The sequence below is a fragment of the Bos grunniens genome, chromosome 27 (genome assembly GCF_055505025.1).
Source record: "Bos grunniens cultivar Pamir isolate PY7600 chromosome 27, Bosgru_T2T1.0, whole genome shotgun sequence".
Taxonomy (NCBI): Eukaryota; Metazoa; Chordata; class Mammalia; order Artiodactyla; family Bovidae; genus Bos; species Bos grunniens.
In genome coordinates, this window is record NC_141191.1 from 8,654,726 (window position 1) to 8,666,421 (window position 11,696).

At 43.4% G+C, this 11,696-nt stretch overlaps 1 pseudogene across 1 annotated transcript; it reads left to right on the plus strand.

Moving 5' to 3' along the window:
- The first annotated feature begins 3,669 nt into the window (after nt 1–3,669).
- Nucleotides 3,670–10,832, plus strand: LOC147343495 (uncharacterized; annotated as a pseudogene). Its single transcript, XR_015156031.1, has 5 exons — nt 3,670–3,796; nt 5,921–6,183; nt 6,296–6,428; nt 7,769–7,850; nt 8,295–10,832. The product of XR_015156031.1 is annotated as an uncharacterized LOC147343495 (transcript).
- Nucleotides 10,833–11,696: the final 864 nt, after the last annotated feature.

The window sequence follows — 11,696 nt, forward strand, 5'->3', positions numbered from 1 at the left end:
GCTCCTGGAGGCCAGTTTGGAGTATTTCAGGAAGCTCCTGGAAACACTTCCCCAAAGAGCATGTCCCCTCAGTGTTGTATATTAACAGCCACAATGGACTATAATAGACAGTAATGGGAATAATGCAGATTAACAAAATAACAGTGAGGATGATGATGAATGTGTGGAGGGAGATGTGCTTATTATATTAATGATGGTGATAAACCTGTAGCAAAGGGGATGAAGGGACAGGCTTCCCCGAGTCCATGACAAGGTCGTGATATCAGTCCTCGAGGCAGCAGAGGTCTAGATTTAACAGAGAACTATGTTCTGGGGCAAAGGAGGAAGGGAAAGGAGTCCATGTCCACAGGAGGGCATGGGGGCACTAACCCTATTGCCAGCCATGGAAGGAGGGGCTTCTGGGCACAGAGAGACCTGGTCCGGGAACCCCACAGGACACCACCAGCTCTCAGGAGTGAGGACAGCTGGCTGGCAGGGCGGCTGCCTCCTGGGATGTGCAGTTCCCAGTTTTGTTTCCCCCTGTCCCGCTAATTGTGGCTGAATTCCAGCCATCTGCCCTGACTGGGCCTGCAAGGGTCTGACTTCGAGACTGCCCACTCTGGCCACAGAGAATGGAGGGTGTTGTCCTCACAGCTCTCTGAGCTGCAGGGTGATGGGGCCCACACTCCCTGGGGGACTTTACCCGTCAGCACGCGCAGGGGGGGATGCATCAGCAAAGAGGTGCCTGTCTCAAGGTGACACCCTCCCTCGTGGGGCTGACCACAGGGATGGACGTCCAGCCCTGGACATTGTGGTCCGACTAAGGACACACACGCAGGGCCGTGTAGGTGCAGTGGTCACTGTGTGCTTGGCCAGCACTTGCTGTCAGGCTGAGATGAAGCCGGGCTTCCTGACTGCATGGATTTCCTCCTCCTCATCCTTTCCCAACATGGTTATCTTGAGATCACTCCCGAATAAATACTCAGCACAGAAAACTTCATCTCCTCTGCCCTCTGGTATCCAAAACTGTGATGAAAGTGATAAGATTCCAGGGAAAATGGGGCTCACAACAGAAGGAATCAACTTCTGCTCAGGATGGAAATAACATGAAGACTGATGGCATCTCATGAGACTTGAATTTTGATCGGACATGAGCTTTGCTGGCAAGAATCATGTCTATGAATTAATGAGGAAAAACACAAGATTGTTTGAGGTGGGGAGAAATGCTAATAAGCTCTACCCTCAACCTGGATTAAAGAGGGTATGAGAGGGAAACCATTAGAAATAAAAGGAATCCAAATTGTTTGCTTATACTTTTTTTTTGTTTCATTTAAAATCTCAGGTTGGGTGATGCCATAACATATTTAAATGCAAAGAGGAGGGTTCAGAGAGAAGGAGTGGTTTAAAGTGTATATGGTTGGTTTGCAACTCATACATCTCATATCAAAAAAAACAAACAAGCCAAATAACAATTGAGCAGAAGTCTGAACAGACATTTTTATAAATAAGAAATACACTTGGCCTCAGGCACATGAAAAGATGCTCAACAATGTTAATCAAAGAAATGGAAGTCCAATCCACAATGAGATTTCACCTCACACCTGTCCTAGTTATCATCAGAATTCTATGGCTAGTAGGTGTCGGCTAGAATATGGAGAGAAGGGAACTCTCCTACACAGTTGGTGGGAATGCAAATTGGTGTAGCCATTGTGGAGAGCAGTATGGAGATTCTTCAGACTACTAAGCAGAACTACTGTATCATCCAAAATTCCTCTCCTGGGTAAAATCTGAGAAAAGGAAAACATGAATTCTAATAGATACATGCACCTCTCATGTTCACATTAGTATTGTTCACAAGAGCCCAGATATGGAAGCGCCTAAGTGTCCATCCACAGATGAACCGATAATACCCTCCAATCCACACTTGTTGCTGCAAATGACAAACTGCTTTCATTTTTATGGCTGAGTATCATTGCACTGTATATTATGCCAAGTGAAATAACTCAGAGAAAGACAAACACTTGTTTTATCATTTATGTGTGTAATCTGAAATAAAATAAAACAAACACACAGATATAGACTACAAAGCAGTGGTTACCACTGGGGAAGGGGAGCTGGGAGGCACAGGTTAGGGGTTGGAAATTAAGAGGAACAAGCTGCCTTGTATAAAATAAATGAGCTGCCAGTATATATTACAAAACACAGGGAATACAGATGATATTTTATAGTAAGTTTAGTGGGGCATAATCTATAAGATACTGCATCACCATGCTACATCTGAAACGAATATCATATTTTACATCAACTATCTTTAAAAACTAGATGAAAATAAAATACAGTGCATGCATTTTAAATCATAGCATACATTCTGATGTGGCAGGAGAGAATAGGGAAAAACACAGGTAGAGAAATAAATTCTGGAGTGAGATGAAAGGCAACTCCTTTCCTTTTATGTGGGAGATGGCATTAATAATGAATAATCCTTCAAGAGTTCTTTAAATCTTGTGGTGGAAAGTGTCCACTCCCAAAACGATCTATTTAATTTAGGAAATGGTCTACACAAAATCTGATGAACCATAGAGGAAAGGATGAGCCCTTGAAGATTGAAGTGGTAATGGGGAAAGTTTAAAATATTCTTTTTTTAAAAAAATTAAAATATAGTGGATTTACCTTAATATACTAGCTTCAGATGAAATTTCTTTAATAAACATGGGAGATGGAATTGAAATGCATGAAATAATAGGATTCCCAGGCATTACATGGGGTATAAGCAAAATGTCCTCAGATACAATGAAATACTATGTCCTCTGTTTTAATTTTTTCCATTTGGGAACCTGGAACTTTTAGCTTAAAGAACCATTGCCACACCAGTAATATTTCTACTCCAATATAGAAATCAACTGTGCATGGCATGGAAGTAAAATAAATTACAATAGTTTACTATGTAGGAAAATTTTTTGTTGATTTCCCCACTAACCAACAAATAGAGGATAAAATTGTCTTCCCATTTTCTGTGCACAGTTAATAAATTTTTAACATGTTCTTGAAGACCCTGTGTGGCCAGTGCTTTAATGAGTCATGCTCTGCAGTCCAGCAGTAGGTCCTATACGGTCACCTCAGTATTTATCTTTCAAGTGTTCGTAGTGCTTCATCTTGCATTTTATTTTTAATTTCTCCCAGAGAATCCCAGCTTCATTTCCCCAGAATCCCAGTGTATCCTGCTTGTTTTGAAGACATAGTATGGTTCATGGTACAGAAAAGCACTCAAAATATTTATGGATGAAGAAGGAAATGATGGATCTTCTCACTGTCCCTGGACAATGTCATTACATCCTTGCTCTTCAACATGCTTGAGGGTTATACTTTCCTATTAGTTTGGGAAACCTAATCTGGTACCTCAGTCGGTAAAGCATCTGTCTACAATGCGGGAGACCTGGGTTCGATCCCTGGGTCGGGAAGATCCCCTGGAGAAGGAAATGGCAATCTACTCCAGTACTATTGCCTGGAAAATCCCATGGACACAGGAGCCTGGTAGCTACAGTCCATGGGGTCGCAAAGAGTTGGACACGACTGAGTCAAGGCAAAGCTAAAGCAATAATCAAATTGAAGAGGGTTCCTGATAAGGTGAACCATAGCCTAGATTGGATTATAGGCTGTTATTCAGGTATAAAAGGAAGTCAAACAGACAGAGGGAGGTGTCTGTTCAGAGAAGAAGAAGCTGCACTGCTTGGGACCTTGAAGAAAGAGAAATCAGCTGCTTGCTGTGGAGTCCTCAGAATCCGCTTGGCTTCACCGGCTCCTGCAATTTGGGGTTTTAGTGAGTCCTCCAAACTGAGATAGGAGTGTGTTTCTTTCCCTTAAATGTTATGTCTTATCTGTCTCTAGACACTGGTGTCAAAGCAGCCTCTTATGGTCTCTGACTCATACTGTGTCAACATTTTCTTTACCACTCTCATTTCCAAACTTTGACTGGTCACATCCCTTTTTTTCAGCTCCAACACTGTTGTCTTAAATCTATTTAATTATTTCATCTGCCTAACCAAAGATCCTAGCCATGTGCTCTCCAATACGCCCCATGTGGCTGGAATATTTAAATTCCTGCAACCGAATAGCTAACTTTCACATCGTTGGTAGTGCCATCCAGATTTCAAGTCTCTTGTCATGATACACATGTGGCACAGCAGTTTCTGTATCATACAACCCTGGTATAGAGCATGCCCTTCATCTTGGAAAGTTCTACTGGCTGTTGATCTCCATCTGATGTTTTTACTAATTTGTTTCTAAATACTTCATTTTCTGCCTCTCTGAATTAGTCTCCTTTTATGGGTTTCATCAAGCGATTTTCTTCCTTTCTTATGTGACTTGAGATAGATTTTTATGTTGAAATAATTATTTCAAGACAGAAGGTCTCTTGAAATGTCTCCACTGGTGTGACTGCCCTTTTGCATATGACTGGGGCTTCCTTCGATATCATAGGAATTTACCTGTTCCTCTTATCAGTAGAAGGAAAATTCTAAGAGTGGAAAAGAACATGTCACTTCACTCTGAAATTATCTTTAAGTCAAAATGAAAGGCAAATCTTGATCAGTTTTCCTGGACAGCCCCTCATGATCCATGGGGTTGCAGAGTTGGACACGACTAAAGTGACTTAGCAAGCACGCAGGGACAGTCTATCCCAGGGATAATCCAATCAGTGATTCAGTCACTTTCTTCAGTGGATTTTGGGGTTTGTGCTTTCTCCTAGACACTTGATTCCTCTCCACAGTTAGCAGAGGCATGAATCCAGGAATTCATTTCTGATATGAAATGATCCCGAGGCTTTCACTTTGATTGTGAAGGGAGGACTGGAAAGCAGGAGCCTGAGAGCAAATATTTTTAGGGAGATTTCTGTTTCAAGACAGAGGGGATGTGATGAAGGGATCGACTGTGGATATATGGAGAGGTTCCTCCCAAACTGGGTGATAAACATGAAGAGAGATTACAGGGAGCTTCTTCTGATTGCTAATGTTAGAGTTCATATTACAGGTAAAACCAGGGAGACCTTTGTTACCCTAAAGGAATTTGATCACAGGACACTGAGCAAAATTGAATGACAGCTGCTCCTTCCTCTAGTGTAACTCTGTCATATAAAAGTTTTTGGAATCTTTGGGTGTCATTGGTAATTTGGCAAATAAAGTAATTTCTTCGCAAACCTCAGCTTTTCATTATTTTTGAACATCCTTGATCTAGAGAACTGCAACAGTCTATGACAGTAACACTGTGACTCCTGGATGCCGGCTACCTTCTGGTTCAGAGGATGTTAAGGACGAGGCTAGCCGGATAGGTGCTATGGTTTCTCCAAATGAAATAAGTTCTCAATTCAACTCTATCTAAAATAGGTTCTTCAGTTCAGTTCAGTTCAGTCGCTCAGTCGTGTCCAACTCTTTGCGACCCCATGAGTCACAGCATGCCAGGCCTCCCTGTCCATCACCAACTCCCGCAGTTCACTGAGACTCACATCCATCGAGTCAGTGATGCCATCCAGCCATCTCATCCTCTGTCGTCCCCTTCTCCTCCTGATCCCAATCCCTCCCAGCATCAGAGTCTTTTCCAATGAGTCAACTCTTCGCATGAGGAGGCCAAAGTACTGGAGGTGACTGATATTCATGTGCATGTGGGACAGAACTAATGTCAGGGCTGAGGGGAGCTGGAAGGCAGTGTGTTTCCAGAGGACTGCCAGGGCTGTTGGAGAAGCACTGTGGGCGCATAAGGCAGGAGATGATCTGGGGGCTTCCAGAGTGTTTACCTACAGCTGTAAACCACCATCCACTCTGGCGAGAGTCAGGGTCCCCGAGGGTGGGAACCCGGGAGGACACTGAGCGATTCTGGGTGCCACGGGCTGATGAACACAAAGTCAATGCTTAGCACGTTCTTATTTGCAGACTCTGACTTTCTGTGTTAGCAACAGCAGCTCTAGCTCTTCACATGGGATCTGGGAGATCAGAAGCTGCATAGTATTCCCTGGATGTACCACCGGTTTCCAAGTGCTGGGCTGAGGCTACGCCCAGGTGAAGGTTGGGGGCTTGAATTCAGGAGGGTCGAGAAGCACAGGACTGGGGTCTTGTGGCTTCTCCATCCTCAGGTTGGCCTGCCTAGTGCTTGATCAGCTGTGAGTGAGATCCCAAGAAAGGCTCACGGTGACTGAGCTCAAGGATGGAGCCCCTGGTAAGTAGTGATGCTTCCTCCTGAAGCTGCACCCAGTCCCCATCCTTCCTCAGCTCAGCCGCCCACTCTGGACAGTGATAGGGCTGCTCTGTCTAAACCAGAACCTCCATAGTTTTTTAGGACTTGGTGACATTAAAGATGTAGCAGTCAACTTTACCCAGAAGAGTGGAACCTGCTAGACAAGTCCCAGAAAAACCTGTTCAGAAATGTGATGCTGGAAACTGTCACCCACCTGGTCTCTGTAGGTGAGTCTGTCAACAGGGATGTGCCTGCACCTGTGTCCATTCTGTTCATTCACTCACTGAACAAGCATTTAGAACAGCTTCCCTGTGTCCCACTCTGGCTGCTTCCTGATTCTCTGATAGTCCTCCTAATTACTTAAAGGAAGACATTCCTTTTCATGGCACTTTTCATTACCACACTGAAAGGGCACCTTGGCCAGGTTTAGTATCTTTATTGATACTTAGTCTCAATGTTCAGAACAGGACTGGGGATCCAATGGCCATTTTAATGCATAAATAAAAGGATCAAATATTTTAAAAAATAATTCTTTTGTTCCAATCACTTCATGAAGGCTTAACACCAGAGTCCTGTATATGACATAATTTTTGATTCTTCCTGCAAGGTGAATCACTACTGGATCTTGTTTGACAGAAATATTCAGCCCACGGTAGAGTCTCTTGATCTTTTCCATTTGGAAAAGACTGAGGATTCTGTGGCCTTTCTCTAAACTGGTGTACGGGCATCAGCCCCTAGACAGCCTCACTGTTCTTTGCTGCTGCTCTGGGTTTCCTCCTGGTCCGCTGAAGGACCTTCACTGTTCTGTCTGGTGAAGATGTTACCTTGCACCGACCTTTAATTATCTCTTTATTGTCTTCACTACCTTACCCACGACTTGAGCACAGCAAAGCGTAATTAGCCTACACTCAAAATCCACGTGTATTTTTTTTTAACCAAACAAGCTATCAAATTAGCAAATCAGATATGATTTCATAGCTGGAACAAGGAACAGAGCTGTGGACTGAAGCAGCAGGAGGCCTCCAAGGTCAGAGTCCAGGTGAGCGTCAGGGGCCTGGGCTTCAGAGCAAAACAGTTTCAGCCGGTGTGTTAAGTCCTTCGAGACACCAGATGAAAGTCTGATGAAGGCAGGGATATATTCCAAAGTGGAAGTGAAGACATTGGGGCATATTCCTCATGTTGTCATCATTCTGAGCCCCTATCACCACAATTCATATTACTTCCTGCCATTTTCTCTTCTTTAAGGAAAGGGTTCTTGTGGAATTATCCCACTTAAATTTTCACATAGTGATTCTTGTTCTGATCCTGCCATTTCATGTTTTTTCCACCATTTTCTGACCCAATGTCTCGTGACCACTTTACATTGTTATATTTCAATCCTGGTTTTCTTTTCTAATAGACAATGACTTTTAAAATATTTCTTTCAAATGCTGCATTGAGTATTTCCTTGCTATACACAGTTTCTCCAACTGAGTGCCAATTTTTGAAACATACATGGACCTTGGTGGTTGTCTACATTTAATTTCCCTAATGCCATTCTAAAATCTATATTTTTTCCATTTTTTAGGCAGTGAAAGATCCCTTAAAAATAAGAAATCATATTTATGCAAAGTGTCTACAGAAAGCACATATCCTCTACTATGTCAGTAGTAAGTTTCAGGGGTGGGAACCTCAGTCATACAAAAGAAAGACCCAGCAGTGTGATAAGTTGGTAATTGAGCACAGTTGCCTGTGTGTAAGTTAAGATAAAGCTCTTTCAGAGCAAATTTTTGGATATTCTGAAATTGGTTAAGTGAATATGAGCTTAAAACTAATGTAAGGAAAAAAGTCAGTAGCATGAACATTGTTCATTTTCTAGTCTTTAGAACACACTGAAGGTTTCAAAATTAATCTGATATCTGGGGTTTGGAAACTATAAAAGAGAATATTTGTGCCTGAAGGGGAGTAACGCAACATGTTTGCAACTAACACGGGAGACATTTTACCAGGAGACTATTCCTGGCTGATGCTCTAGGGTGAACATGTAGAAGAATAAGTGTCTGCCTGGACATGGGCAAACCAGTAACAGCCTCATATCTCCTTTCCCAAAACAGGTTTCTCACCAGCAAGAGGATCCTGCTGCATGCACTAATTTGAGAGATGAATTAGCTTCTAGATCTTCACCTCAACATTCATCAGTTCACTTAAGAATGAAACATGTCAGCAAACAGTGTGGAAAATCATGTAGTCAAGGATCATTTCTTAATGCACACGGTCCTATTCACACTAGAGGAAAATCATGTGAATGTCCTCTATGTAGAAAAGTCTTAATAATTACTTTAGCCTCAGATGACACAGGATGATTCACACTGGAGAGAAACCAAACAAATGCGGTCTCTGTGGAAACGGCTATTTTCTGAGAAACCACAATTGGGTCCACACTGGAGAGAAACGATTCGAATGTCACGTGCGTGGGAAACTCTTCAAAGTTCCTACCTGGAACATAAGAAAACACACAGGAGAAAAGCCCTATAAATGTTGTCTGTGTGAGAAAAGTTTTCATCAAATCTCTTTCCTTAGAAAACACGAGAAACTCCATCCCAAAGAGAAGCACTATGAATGTTGTCAGTGTGGGAGTCTTTAGCCAAAGCTCTGGCCTTAGTCAGCACAAGAGAATCCACTCTGGAGAGAAACCTCAAGTGTGTCTTGTGTGTGGGAAGGCCTTCAGTCAGAGTTCTGGATTGACTCGGCACAAAAGAACCCACACAGGAGAGAAACTCTATAAATGTCAGCGGTGTGGGAACACCTTCAGTCAATATGCAAACCTGAGAAGGCATGAGAGAACACAGATGGGTGAGCAACCCTATGAGTGTCAGCTCTGTGGGAAGTGCTGTAGTCACAGCTCTTCCCTTAGATGACCCGAGGGAATCCAGCACCAGAGGGAAAAGCAGGAAGGCCCTCAGTAGACTTTCTCACCTGAGGTGACATACTCTTCCTTCCACATTCCACACATGAGGAATGTGGGAGGAACAACAGCCATAACGTTAGCATTTAAACTCACCAAGTTCACACTCAGTAAAGTAACTGTCTGTAATCAATATGGAGGCTCCTTCGGGCATCACACTCCTTGGTCCAGACAGGAATCATCTGTGGACAGGATCCACATGTGCACTATCTCTGTGGCAAAGCCTTTAGTCATTGGCCTGACCTCAGGTAACTTAGCAGCTGCTGCTGCTGCTACTAAGTCACTTCAGCTGTGTCCGACTCTGTGCGACCCCATGGACTGCAGCCTACCAGGCTCCTCTGTCCATGGGATTTTCCAGGCAAGAGTACTGGAGTGGGGTGCCATTGCCTTCTCCAACTTAGAACAACTCCCTCTAAATACAATATGGGTGTTTTCAGCAACAACTCCCAACCCTTAAAGACCCTAGAGGATGTGAGAAGAGGGTAAGAATGCCTAGTTTTTCTTTCATAATCATTGTTCAATGTGAGCCAACTCCATGTGGAGAACAACTAGGACTTTGATAACTGTCAACAAACATTTGGCCAAGCCCCAAGCTTGATGTGCACAAGAAATTCCGTGAAAAAAATAAGCACTAAGACAAGACCAAGTGGATATCTTCCTGGATATCCACTCGGATGAGGTGTGTTCCTGCCAAAGCAGCACAATTCCCCAAGAAGGCCCGAGTCCACTCACAGAAACTCACACAAGGATGGTACTGATACCTCACTACTTTTCTCTTTTTTCTTACTTAATTATTTAATTTTAGCTATGCGGAGTCTTTTTTGCTATGAGGGCTTTTTCTCTAGTTGCAGCGAGCCAGGGCCACTCTCTGGTTGCCCTGTGCAGGTTTTTCCTTGCAATTGCTTCTCTTGCTGCAGAGCACAGGCTCTACGGTGCATGCAGTTGTGTCTCCTGGGCTCTAGAATGCAGGCTCAATAGTGGCGCATGGGCTTAGTTGCTCTGTAGCATGTGTGATCTCCCCACACCAGGGATCGAACCCATGTCTCCTGTATTGGCAGGTGGATTTTTATCCACTGAACTACCAGGGACACTCCATCATTAGCTTTCAAAATCTCCACGAGGAATTCTGGGGACAGCCAGGTGGTAAAACTGAGCAAGGGTAAGGGGAAACCAATTGTCTTGTCTGTCTATTGCCATGCATTTCATTCCTTGGGTACAAATGGCTCAACAAGGTCATGTGACCTTGGAGTAGCATGAAGGTCAGTTTGCAAAGACAACTTTCCCCATGGACACATCCTCGGCCTCCTGAGTAGCTTCATGTCATCCAGTGAAGTTTGTCCAGCACCCATTTTTCTGAGATTCTACTGACAGATAGGAGGAGTGCAGCTGGATTTCAGGTTGCTTTGAAATATATGTGGTGTTCAGCTAAACCCCCAGAGAAATGGAACAGCAGTCAAAATATGTAGTGATGTGGCTTTAGACAATGGGGTGAAGATTCTTTAATTTTTTAAAATTTTCATTTCTATTTTTCTGAGGTATTCTGTTATAATATTAGATGAGTTTTAGGTTTACAACAATATATTTCAGCTCCTGCATGCCGTGCACCTGCTCAGCACCAACAGGTTAACTTCCCTCCTTTACTCTCCATGACTGTGTTACCCTTGGGCCCTCCCGCCTGCCAATTCCCCGCTGCATCCACCACTCAGTTCTGTGTATCTGTGTATGTGTTCTTGTGTCATTTGTTTTGTTCCTTGATTTTTTTTTTCACTTGATTTCTTTTTGTTTCTTAGTTTCTTCCTGCTTTACACATGAGTAGAGTCAATAGGTGTTTCTGTTCTCTTAATCTGTCTTCAGACATGGAAGGAATAAAGCTGATATATGACTTGGATTAGTCAGGAAAGTCTTAACAAGGTCACATGACCTTGGAGCAGTAACAAGTCAGCTAAGAAATGAAAATTCCACCACAGACCCTCAGCCACCTCTGAGGCTGCATCCCCTCCAGTGAACGGAGTCCAGTTTCCACCATTCTGAGCATCTACTGACAGATGGGAGGTACCCAGCTGGATTTCTGGTTGTTTGTTTTTATTTGGTGTTCAGTATATCCCCTGGAGAAACAAGACATAGATAAAATATGTACACATGTGGCTTTACGCACTGTGAAAGTCGTTCAGTCCTGCCTGACTCTTTGCGACCCCAGGGACTGTATAGTCCCTGGAATTCTCCAGGCAAGAATACTGGAGTGGGTGGTCTTTCCCTTCTCCAGGGAATCTTTCCAACTCAGGAATCGAACCCAGGTCTCCTGCATTGCAGGCAAATTCTTTACCCGCTGAGTCACAAGGGATGCACTGAGGCATGGATAATGTAATTTTTAATTACTTCTTTTTCTAGGGTACCTTTGGCTTACAATAGTACATGTTTTATTTGTATAAAACTAGATTTCAACTTTGGCATGCCATAAAACTGACCAGCACCAAAAACTGGGTTTTTCTTTTACCACCCTGTGGGCCTCTATTACTGCCACCCTCTGACACCCGCTGCTCTGTTCTGTGAA